Source organism: Emydura macquarii, unplaced genomic scaffold, assembly GCF_026122565.2.
Source record: "Emydura macquarii macquarii isolate MOO-44397 ecotype Brisbane River unplaced genomic scaffold, CSIRO-AGI_Emac_v2 contig_2636, whole genome shotgun sequence".
Lineage (NCBI taxonomy): Eukaryota > Metazoa > Chordata > Testudines > Chelidae > Emydura > Emydura macquarii.
Genome location: NW_027132773.1, coordinates 1,936,217 through 1,949,141, shown reverse-complemented (window position 1 = coordinate 1,949,141; position 12,925 = coordinate 1,936,217). Strand labels below are relative to the sequence as shown.

The 12,925-nt window shown below is 41.6% G+C and overlaps 1 long non-coding RNA gene across 1 annotated transcript in view; it reads right to left on the bottom strand.

Annotated features, from left to right (window-relative positions):
- The window catches only part of LOC137163622 (uncharacterized), a 32,636-nt gene that overhangs the window by 18,596 nt on the left and 1,115 nt on the right, over positions 1-12,925 (bottom strand). The gene's annotated exons all lie outside the window — the stretch shown is intronic.

Here is a 12,925-nt window from a genome sequence, read left to right as displayed (position 1 = left end):
ATGAGTCTTACACATGCCTACCACAACTTGTGGAAGGATATTCCCTACTGGTTTTGTTCACCTATTTGAACTTCCTTTGTCATTCCTTCCTTTGTTTAGAGCAGATCCAATTTCTGTCACATATATTTTACCAGGACAATACTGACTAGCAAATTATGAGTTTTCAAATGATACCATACAAAGATTATTACAATAGCACGTACGGTGAGGGTGTGAACAAAGGGGTGTATTCCATCACAGAGTCATTGTGGATAGTTCTCTGAAAATATCTGCCCAATGTGGAGCTGCAGACAAAAGACTAACAGAATTTTAGGAACGGTTAGGAAAGAAAGAGATAAGATAGAAAATATAATGCTACTATATAAATTCATGGTCTACACAAACATTGGGTACTGCATTCAGTTCTGCATTCACCCTGCCTCAAAAAAGGTATATTAGAATTGGAAAAGGAACATAGAAGGGGAACAAAAATGATCAGGGTTCCAGCTTCCATAGGAGACAAGATTAAAAAGACCGGGATTGTTCAGATTAGAAAAGAGACAACTAAGGGGGGATATGATAGAGGTCTATAAAACCGTGAATGGTGTTGAGAAAATGAACAGGTAGATGTTTATTTACCCTTTTACATAACACAAAAGCCAGGGGTCACCCAATGAAATTTGATTGGTGTCCCTAATCCTCTGACTTCCAGAAGCTGGGACTGGGCAATACTCAGTTGCCCATTTCCGTTCATTCCCTCTGAAGCACCTGGCACCAGCCACGGTTAGAAGACAGAATGCTAGGCTAGATGGTCCATGGGTCCAACCCAGTATGGCCATTCTTATGTTCTTATTAGCTCTTTTGGCCACAGTGTTGCACTGGAAGTTCATGCTCATTTCCTTATCTACCACAACCCCCAAACCTTTTTCAAAGTCACTGTTTCCCATAATAGAGTCCCCTGTTCTAAAGTCTGGCTTATGTTCCTTGTTCCTAGCTGTATACGTTCATATTTAGTCATATTATTACTTTTACACCTCTCTTTTTCCTTCCAGTAATTTCCAGTAAAATGGGACCAACTCAAGACTTTCCAAACCTAAATAATTTAAGTCCCATATCCTGATAATTTATTTCACTGAGGAGCTCTCTGAATCATGAAAATCTAAGTAACAAATTCATCTGAGGCAGAGACATGGGTATAGAATCCGTTTTATTATTATTATTGTATGTGGAGCAGAAGACTGGGGTGAAGGAGAAGAAATGAAGAGAAGTGCAGCTTATTGCCACAGGCCCCCCAGCCTTTCCGGGTCCTCTGGGTGGTCTCACCCCTCCACAATAACAGGACTCACAGGCTTCACGCAATGCAATCACCCGTGCTTGTTTATTTACAGTGTATAAGTACAGACTCCACTCCCGAACCAGGCCCACTTGGCCCCCGAGGCTTTGGGCTGCTCACCCTCTCTTGACCGGGAGGCAAACTAAAGTGTAGGGCTTTTATCCTCCTCCCTGACCATGCCTCTCTCTGGTTTCTCCCTGGCTGGGTTATATGCATCCTGCAGCTAGGGGGACAGTTGCTCCCCCTCACCTCATTAGGCACATTCCTGACTTCTTCTAATCAGCCCCTTCAGCTGTGGGTTCCTTCCCTGCCATCAGGGGCTCTGCCAGCCCACTTTATCCCAGCCCAGGAACTTGGGGGGTGGGGGGGAGCAGAGGCACAGAGGGGACCTAATCCCCTCCACTCTGCCACAAGAAGATATGCAGAGCATACAAATGAAGGTGTATTTTACTGAAAACATATTGATTCTACAGGCAACCTAAAACAGACATGTTCAGATAAGTCCATATTCTCTTCCTACAGTATTCATATACTACTGTGGTGGTCATTAGGAAAATGCATTAATAAAAGCTCCTAGCTGAAAACACTGAACTACTGAGGCTTCTGGAATTTCATATTTAGATCAAACTCCTTGTGGGCAGCAGCCATGTTTTTATTTTGTGTTTGTACAGCACCTAGAACAGTGTGGTCCCATCTATGACTAGGGCTCCTAGACACTACAGTAAGGCAAATGTTATTAATAGTTTATTTAATAATAATCGTCATCGTCTATTTGAGGGTATATTCCTAGAAGTGAGAAGAGTCCAAATAGCGTCATTCCACTGTTACAGGGGTAGGAAGTATTTCTCTCTCGCTCTTTCACTCCCTTCCCCCGCTGAACACCCTCTCACCTCACACCGAACACTACTTTGCTGGGTTTGAAGATACCTAGTCTTAGCTGAGTCTAGTCTAGCTCCTGAGAAATGAAGCAACACTGCTTATATGTCTTTTGATATTTAGACTTCTGGTTCATACCCCTGGGAATACAGCAATGTTCTTTGCATTCTCTACATCTTTGTCCAGTCTAGTTTCTAATGACCAAGCAATAGGGCTACTCAGCCATCTAACATACAAAAATTGACTCAATTGTTCTTGAGGCATTGAGCCAATGGGTGGGTGATGCAGAGGCTTACCATGTAAGATATAGGATCTATTGACTCTCAGGGCTTGTCTACACTTACCTCGGAGATTTGTTGGCAGTCGATCGGAATTACGCAAACTACACAAAAAACTTGCGTAATTCCCATCGACTTCTGTGCTTCTGTTCTGTGCTCCATCTTCAATGCGCTATGTCACTTGAGGAGGTGATCTTAATACATCAATTTCTGGATCGACTGAGCGGGTCTTCACTGACCGCTCAGTTGATCCAGTTAAGTCGATCTGATGGCAGCGAATTTGCCACCGTCAGTGAAGACATAGGCTCAGGCAGCCCAACAGTGTCTCCTGGAGCAACAAAGCATGTGGGAGGTAGCATGCCCAATGCTACACCCTTAAAGGGTTGCAATGTACACTCCCCTCCAGACCACTGACTAGCTGTGCTAGTTGAGATGCCATTAGAGTAGGGAAGAAGGAATAGAAAAGAGAAAGGAGACACTTCAAAAGACAACTAATGAATACCTTTTGGCCAGCCCTAATTAGGAGAATAAATACTGCAATTTTTACCAGATATATCACAGAAGGCTCTTTGTTTCCTCTCTGTTTTATATACTTATTCAGAGACTGAAAGTCATTGCTTCACATTTAGGAAGTATTCCCTACTTGTCCTAAATTTTTCTTTGCTTAAGATCATGCAATTTCTGTTATATTTTATCCTCTTCTTTGTAAGAGTTAATTTTCTTTTAAGCTCCCAAATTACTCTAAAATTTTTTTGAAAACTTGATAGCATAGCAAACTGCTGCTGACAATAGTTCCAAATTCTACCAGAATAGAAGACCTGTAAGAAGAGATGTATATGTTTTTCATCTTAGTAAGATAACAGTCAACAGCTTGTAAGTGCCATTGTTCACGTAGCAAATCCAGAGCTAAAAATAACTTGACGTACAGGACCTCCTGGATTATTCATAGATCTTGAGGCAAATCCGATCTCTTTGTATTCAAAGTTTATGTACAAAGCATATTTTGCTGCCTCTTGTAGATTATAAACCTTTGAAGATTTAGACTGTTTTTGAAATCTCATTCTTCTGCTTGTGTTGTACAATAAATCAGTTGCTAATAAAAATGCTTTTGACTGAGCCAACCTGGTAGTGCAATAATGGCTGTTGTACTGCCAGCTAAGGGTTAGGTTGCTTGCTATACAGCCAATGCAGGTGAAGTAGATTAAAGGGCTAACATGTTGAATGCTGGTTGGAGATGGTCATGATGAGAGTTTCTCTTTCTCACTCTCTCTCTCTCTCTTTTTTTTTTTTTTTTTTAAGACCTTTATCCATAGTTGGTAAAATATGTAGGTCTTAGAAAAGGTAAATCCAGAGACGCTACACGACAAGACCTTAGGTCCCTTCCAAATGCACCCAAACTAACTCCACTATCCAAAATTGTATAATGTATGGAGCCTTATCTGCATTTAGGAGTGGCCCCCATTCAGCATTTGGTGTAGCTGCACCAGTGCTGGTACCTAGGAGTGCACAAAGACAAGCCAGTTTGCACCAAATTTGCCTATTTCAAACCAGGGTAAATTGCAATTAGCTCAAATCCCAGCTTGTTCTTATAGACACTTATGGGATCCAGCCCCAGAATAGATATGTTGGTTTTCAGACATGAAAAATCCAGATTAAGCAAAACCTTCAAGCACATGCTTAAATCCATTCCTATTCAACTTTAAGCATGTGTTTAATCCCAGTGAAGTCAATGGTACTTAAAAACATACCCAGTGTTAAGCACTGTGCTTTGCTAAATAGCAATGGACTGCTGAATGAGGGCTACTCTGAGGTGCAGGCATCAAGGCCAGTATGTGTAATGAGCAACAAATTTAAATGGATATTGGCCACAGGTGGTCGAGAAAATTCTGACTTTAGATTTTGATCAAAACAAAAAAGTTCTGCTGAGACTGTTTGATTTCAATAAGGTTCCTCCAGAAGCCAGACAAGGGCTCAATAGAATCTTGCCTGTTTTCCTGCCAGCTTTTCCACCTGGCTTCTTGGCAGACCCACCTAGCACACTACCTCATAGTTGGAGACCCCAAACCTTCCAGGGTCCAGCAGATGGACTGCCCTGGAACCAAGGCTTTATTTCCTTTTGCGGAGAATTTCAAAGGCTTTTTTGTTTTTGTTCCAAAAATCAGAATGAAACCAAATTTTGAAATATCAAAATCCTCCACAAAACAGGATTACCTTTCTCTGCATGATTCTAGTGATGACTTTTCACTAAGGGTATGTCTACACTGATGGCAGCAAAGTCGCCGCCGTCAGATTGACTTATCTGGATCAACTGAGCAGTCAGTGAAGACCCGCTCAGTCGATCCAGAAGTCAACGCAGTAAAACCACCCCCTTAAGTGGTGTAGCTCTGCGTTGACGGGAACGCGGTTCCCGTCAGAGCAGTGCAGTGAAGATGCTGCCCAGAGGGGAAGCAAGCTACTCTGCGTAGTTTGCGTATCTCCCATCAACTGTCGCCGAATCGCCTGGTAAGTGTAGACCAGAGCATAGACTTAAATAGAATATAATTCCATTTTATTAAACTAAAAGATCTCCCTTACCAAGACCAGGAGGTCAAAACAGAGATCTTGCATTTTATTGCTCATTTGGGCGGCATGAAGCAATTATCTCCCTTTCAGAGTGCCGTGATAATTTTTTACTTAACTGGGATCTCATTTCCCATTCTTTGAATATGCTGAACAAGAGCAATCCTTGATGGAATATCCCTGGCATTAGTTCCCAGGAAAGCTCACATTCATCTGTAACATATAGTATCTCTCTCACTTTTAGCTTAAAAAGCTCTATATTTATCATCTCTTGATTTTGAGATCTCAGCACTCCCTCCACCCCAAAACTAAATTTATGAAATATGTTTAAGCAACAGTGTTTAGCAGCCAAGGTCCACTTCATACCCTATGGATTGATGGAGCTGGAGCAGCATAAAAAAGTGTCTTATTAGGATTTGTCAATGAATCCAGTGCTGTTTATTTTGGTGAGGATGAATGAAACACATCGGTGAACAAACGATGCAGATCTACTGGCTATACATAGGCTAAGTATTATGGCCAGCCCAGCTGGCCACACTTCTAATCCCTGAGTGTTAGCTGATGAGTTAAACCACTCATAACGCAGGGTCTTCAGTCACTTGCACACTCATCAGGGAGTTTCTTTAAATATCAAACATCAGTAGTAGCCATCACTCAGATTAGCAGCATGCATACACTTCATCCTAAAGGTTGAATACAGGTTTTGTTCCAGGGATCAGGAATCTCATCAATCAGTGTGTTCCAATGCTCGTGTTTCCTCTAATCTCTGAAGCAATACATTCCAGCCTCTGTGATTGACATTGTAATTATGAGTTGTCCACCTATCTTCTAGCTTTCCCTAAGGCACAGCACCTCTAGATAGACTTTCAAGGGTGCAAACAATTAATTTCTCTTGATCAAGCACTATTCAAGCCTCATAAGGTCTTTCATGCTCATGAATTCCATTCTGGAATTCCTACAGACCATACACCATGTAGAAGGTTTCTACAGGTATGTTACCAACAAAAGGAAGATTAGGGAAAGTGTAGGCCCCTTACAGAATGGGGGAGGCAACCTTGTGACAGAGGATGTGGAGAAAGTTGAGGTACTCAATGCCTTTTTTGCCTCTGTCTTCACAGACAAGGCCAGCTCCCAGACTACTGCACTGAGCAGCACAGAATGGGGAGGAGGTGAACATCCTTCAGTGCTGAAGGAACAGGTTCAGGACTATTTAGAAAGATTGGACATACACAAGTCCATGGGGCCAGATGCAATGCATCTGAGAGTGCTGAAGAAGTTGGCTGATGTGATTTCAGAGCCATTGGCTATAATCTTTGAAAGCTCGTGACAATTGGGCGAGGTCCCTGATGATTGGAAAAAGGCAAACATAGTGCCCATCTTCATGAAAGGGAAGAAAGAGGATCCAAGGAACTACAGACTGGTCAGCCTCACTTCAATCCCTGGAAAAACTGTGGAGCAGGTCCTCAAGGAATCCATTTTAAGGCATTTGGAAGAGAGGAAGGTGATCAGGAACAGTCAACATGGATTTACCAAGGGCAAGTCATGCCTGACCAACTTGATTGCCTTCTATGAAGAGGTGACTAGCTCTGTGGATGTGGGGAAAGTGGTGGACATGATATACCTTGACTTTAGCAAAGCTTTTGATACAATCTCCCACCAGTATTCTTATCAGCAAGTTAAAGAAGGATGGGTTGGATGAATGGTCTATAAAATGGATAGAAAGCTGGCTAGATCATCGGGCTCAATGGGTAGTGAGCAATGGCTCCATGTCTAGCTGGCAGCAGGTCATAAGCGGAGTGCCCCAGTGGTCAGTTCTGGTGCTGGTTTTGTTCAACATCTTCATTAATGATCTGGAGGATGGGGTGGATTGCACTCTCAGCAAGTTTGCAGATGACACTAAGCTGGGGGAGTGGTAGATACCCTGGAAGGATAGGATACAGAGTGACCTAGATAAATTGGATGATTGGGCCAAAAGAAATCTGATGAGGTTCAACAAGAAGTGCAGAGTCCTGCACTTAGGACGGAAGAATCCCATGCACAGCTACAGACTGGGGACCGATGGGCTAAGCAGCAGTTCTGCAGACAAAGACCTAGGGGTTACAGTGGATAAGAAGCTGGATGTGAGTCAGTAGTGTGCCCTGGTTGTCAAGAAGGCTAATAGCATATGGCTGCATTAACAGCAGATCACGGGAAGTGATTATTCCCCTCTATTTGGCATTAGTGAGGCTGCATTTGGAGCACTGTGTCCAGTTTTAGGCCCCCCACAACAAAAAGGATGTGGACAAGTTAGGGAGAGTCCAGCGGAGGGCAACAAACATGATTGGGGGCTGGAGCACAAGACTTATGAGGAAAGACTGAGGGAACAGGGCTTGTTAATCTGCAAAAAAGAAGAATGAGGGGGGATTTAGCTACCTGAAAGGGGGTTCCAGGGAGGATGGAACTAGGCTGTTCTCAATGGTAGAAGATGACAGAACAAGGAGCAATGGTCTCAAGTTGCAGTGGGGGAGGTCTAGGTTGGATATTAGGAAAAAGTTTTTCACTAGGAGGGTGGTGAAGCACTGGAATGGGTTACCTAGGGAAGTGGTGGAATCTCCATCTTTAGAGGTTTTTAAGCTGCGGCTGACAAAGCCCTGGCTGGGATGATTTAGCTGAGGTTAGTCCTGCTTTGAGCAGGGGGTTGGACTAGATGACCTCCTGAGATCCCTTCCAACTCTATGATTCTATGACAGAATTCTCTTGTCATGCAGCAACCCATTATTAAAACAAAACAGATACTAAAAGTTATTCCGAACTCTTGTCTATACATAAAAGTGGTACTGGCTTAACTAACTCATTGAAAAAAACATCTATTTAAACCCCTCAAGTGGGTGCTCATTGGTTTACACCTAGCTTATGCTGATTTAATTTATGTTGGTAACTTAAGAAAAGGACAGATGGGAAGAAAATAGCATAGAAACGTACGGACAGAAGGGACAGACTCTCCTTACCACAAAAGCCCAGAAATGTGTGCAGGCAGCCAGTTAATTAACATAGGTGCCCCATGCTGCTTGTCCACATTTGCAGACTTTTACATTCATTTGTATATGGTAACAAAGTTATAGGCCTCATCAGGACAAGAATGATTTATAACTGACATTGTGAGTTTGGCACCAGTGGTGTGCAGCACTAAGCTATTACCTTCACATTTTTCTACCAGACTAATTTATGAATAAAGGCACAAGAACAATATAACCACAGTCCAGCTCCTTATTAGCTGATTATTAGCTACTAAAAGCGTGTAAATAGGATTCCAGACACCTTATGAGATATGAATATACATGGATTCCTATCAAAATGTTCTCATTCAGCATCATAACCTCAATGAGAGGGTTGGAAAGCATATTCTAAGTCATCTAGTCTCACTCCCACTACAGTAAGGCAGAATTGTCCTTTGTATAATTTATCCTGTATTCAAGCTGTGCCCAGAGTATCTCCATGAAAACATGTGGGGCTGCAGAGGTGGGCCGGGGGGGAGAAGAAATAGTAGGAATTATCACAACAGGTGGCTAATGCTAAACCTTAATGCATTCCCCACTGCTGTGGGACAGTGAGGATCCTCTGGCACCACCTTTCTCCAAGCCCTGCTTGTCGTGCCCTGGCCCACAGAGATTTGCCACAGCGCTGAGTCTTAGGCCACGCAGAACGGCATAGACCCTGAGAATTCCACTCCCTCAAATGGTGTCTCCCCCTTGCACAGTAGAACCACGGCGGTTCTATTGCCAGGAGACTCAGCACATTCACAGAACAGGCACAGGATTTGCCATTAAATTCATACCTGCACCACCCTGCTTCTGAGATCTGTTGTAACTTTTTCATTGACTTCAGTAGGAGTAGGCTTGGGTTATGTGTATTTCATCTAGTGTATTGTTGACTTATCTCTAGTAATGGTAGCTCCTTGAGCTTCCTTTGGCAAGCTGTTCCATTGTCTGATGTTAAATAACATTTCCTGAATCTAATTTAAATTCTCTCTTCCCTAGCTCACAGCTCTTCCACCTTATTATTCCACACACATCTTAAAAGTAATTCCTCCCCATCTCTGGTGGGATTACGGCACTCTTCACATTTAAATATTTACACCCTTTCCCTTAATTACTTTCTCACCCATAAATATTAAGTTCTAACAACCTGTCTCCTTTAGTCATGCATTATCTGCTTTTTAGCCCTTCTTTGGATGCATTTTTGTTACTAATTTATTGGCTTTTTAAAATAGTGATAAGCCTAAAAATGCAAACAGTTCTCTGAAGAGTGACTTCACTGAGTCTGTGCACAAGAAGAATTACAACGCCCCCGTCCCTGCATTTATATAAGTCATACATATCTGTAAAGAACACGTTTTTTGTTAGCATCACGCATGAGGCATGAGTTTGTAGCATGATTTGATATTAGTCCCAGATTCATCTCTTCTCTACTGCTCTCTCTGAACACTCAAACATTGTGCTTTTAACCAGGTATTAGTACTAGAATCAAGAACTTCCCAAATCTGGCAGAGCCCTTTTTCCTCAGCAACTGCAGCATGGACTAGTGGGTAAGACACAGGGCTGAGTTTCATGAGATGAAAGTTCTATTCGTGGATCTGCCATGAATCTTGGGCCAGTCACTTCCATTATCTGTGTTTCTGCTTCCCTCCAAGTCCCTTTAGACAGAAAGTTCCCTGGGGGCAGGGACCGTCTCTTACCATACGTTCATATAGTGCACTGATCTTGGTTGGAATCTTGAGGCATTATTGTAATGCAAACAATAATACACATTTTGTTTGAGACAAAGATTCTTTACAGCCCTTTTGATGTAAAGATTTTAGCAGGGTGCACAGACAGATCTAGCAGAGACTGAGGCCTTTAGTGGCAAAAAACACTTGAGATTATTTTAGGAAATAGGTAATTTCTCTTTCATCCTTGACCATTTCCACCTATGGCTCCCAAAATAAGGAAGCATCAAGCTGATAGTTTATTTTGCATTTACATTACTAAACTGGTCTTAGTCCTGGTTTTTCCCCCTGGGAAAAGTCAGTGTTTCCCACAGAAGGCTCTCTCTATAGTTAGAGAATGGGGTTGCAAGAGATATACCCCATGCAAACAATAATACACATTTTCTCAAACTGAAGGGGCAAAGCGGGAGGTTTTGGAAGCTGGATAAGGGACAGGTGGGTGTTTGGCAGGCAGAGAGCAAGCTTGGTACATTAGCTAGATGTTTGAGCTAACAAGCCAAGTGAAATAGTTATTTTAATAGTCTTCCAGAGGTTTCAGAGGTAACACACGGACGAACAGGGCAGGTCTGCTATCAGTGGCCAGGTCCAATATTTTGGTAAATACTAAGACAAGGTAGGAAAGCCAAATATTGATTTCCCATAGTTTTCCCAGGGTAGAAGGCTGCAGAAATTTTGCACTGAATAGAGCCCAATATATCTATTTTCATTTGATAATGTATGGAGTGTTATTTTCCATTACGAAACAAACTCAGTTCTGGTGCCTCAATAGTTTACATATTAAAGTTATAAATGTACACAACAGTGCTAGAACAGGCTGCCCTGGTTGACTTTGGAATGCACTGTTAAAAAGAGTAATAATAGTAACAATAGCACTAGGCCAACCTGTACTGTTCAGTCTATTTACCACAGAGCCTTTAAAGAGATTCAAAACACCCTGAGATACAAATTTGAAACCTCTCTCCTTCTAGTTCACCATAGAAATTCTCCTAAGGTATAATGACTAGTGACTTCCAATGTACAAGTTATCTGTGACAGATACACCTTCCCAACAGAGTTCATAGAGCAGTCTTCAAAGGACACCTAGATTTGATCATAGCAAGGCATAATAGGCTCTAGGAATACAGAGCTCTTCTGCTGCATCACACTAATGTCAGTTCTAGAACTCTGCAGCCCTTGTGGGATGCATCACTCTTTTATCATTGTAAGCATGTACCGTTCCCAGCATAATGGGGACCAGATTGCTGATTGGAACCTCTAAGCTTTATTGCAATACAAACAATAAAAAAAATGCAGAATTGCTTTTGTTAAGTCATGTTTGCAGATGGGTTGTATCAACTCTAGGTCAAGGTGCAATAGTTGGAGCATCTCTCTGAGTCAGCTCAGGAGAAAGGTAGGTTAAAACATGCTTATTTTTTGTTTAATTAAATAAAGTAAAACACCAGGAGTAAGTTTAGACTATACCTACAGTGCATACATTGGCCCCAGTCCTACAAACACTTATGGACTGAAATCAATGGGTCTATTCATGGCAGTGAAATTAAACGTGTGTAAGTGTTTGCAGGAGATGTCCATGTGCTTACATACAGTATATATGTTTTGTCACAGTTTCAAGTGGTTTTCCATTTATGCAGTATTTCAATCCTTCGTTGAGTTCTCAGTGCTAATGGGGATTATGCATATCAGTCTCTGTATAAAGATATGATGATCTTTTGTTTATATAGCACTCTGTATCCAGATGGATCCTAAAGAAGTTTACAAAATGCTGTTTGTCTTTATACACAATTTGACCCAGCACAGAACTGCAGCTCTCCCAGGAATGGTAGAGAGCAACTACCTAAACAGTACATAATTCACAACAGTTCAGAGAGGAAGAATACATTATCTGACTGAAGTTGGAAAGGTAATTTAGATTCAGGATACAATAACCCTGGTTAGAATTTGGCCAAGACATGGGGGCTAACACTCTTATTCTTGCTAGAAAAAAAAAGTTACTGTAGGTTCTAGAATGAACACAAGTGGTTGGCGACCTCTGTTCTACCTCAGCAAAAACACTCACTCCCCTCCATCAGCACAGAATTCCTTTAACATGCTGGGGTATGGGTTCAGTTGGACACCTCCTGAATCATCAAAAACACTTCCTGCAGCATTGTCGGGTTTCCTTGTAAGTCTCTCATGCTACTGACCATGCCACACTTTGTTTCACAACCAGCCATCTGCAAACCATGGAATAACTGAACCGAAAGCAGAAACACCTGCTTGGGCTGAGGATACAGTTATATATCTAAGCATGCAGGTGTACCACCAAACTATGAGCCCACTCCCGTAGCTCTTGCTCATATAGGTTGAAATCAATAGAGCTACTCATGTGATTAGATCAGTCCCTATTCCTGGTTGTCCAAGTATTCATTCAAATAAAAGCTTCAAATCTGAAACCTATTCACTGAAATTAATAGGGCTTTGCATAGGCCTACATTATCAGGATCAGAGCCTTAGTTATTAATTTTTCATTAAAAAAGACAGAACAGAATTGCTGATGATACCACTTTTATTTTCATTATGTAAAAAAAATAACTAGAATAATGTTCCAGATATACAAGATAAAGGAATACAGCAGAGCTGAGTTGTCATATAATAGGTTCACTATATGTATAATGCTTTATAACTATATACATTTTTTCCAATCAATCCCACTTGGTCCATTTTCTTCAAATAATTTGATTATTAATTAAACACAAATATAGGTCCTAGGACCAGCTCCTATAGCTAAAGCTAAGCACACATGGAAGTCTTTGCAAGTCTGGGTCCTTCACTGCTGCAGTTGCGCACACATTCACAGCTTGTTTACAGACATTACAATGCCTTTTTCTCCCGACAAACCAAATGATCAAAGGATTAATCTCAGCATTTTGGAAATGTTTTCATTATATAACCTCTCCTGCGACTCCTCCCTCAGAAAAGAAAGAAAGCCAGTGCTAATTTTCTTCCCCCTCTGTCAATAGCAGATACCAGCAGGAGTTTTGTTTTAAAAGTTTATAGACATATATCAGAGATATATAGATCTGAAACTGTTGCATGAATTGGCTGTTCTTTTAATGTAAAAATTGCAAATTTAAACTCCTAACAATCAGAAAATGCAGAAGCTAAGGCTCAGTACCC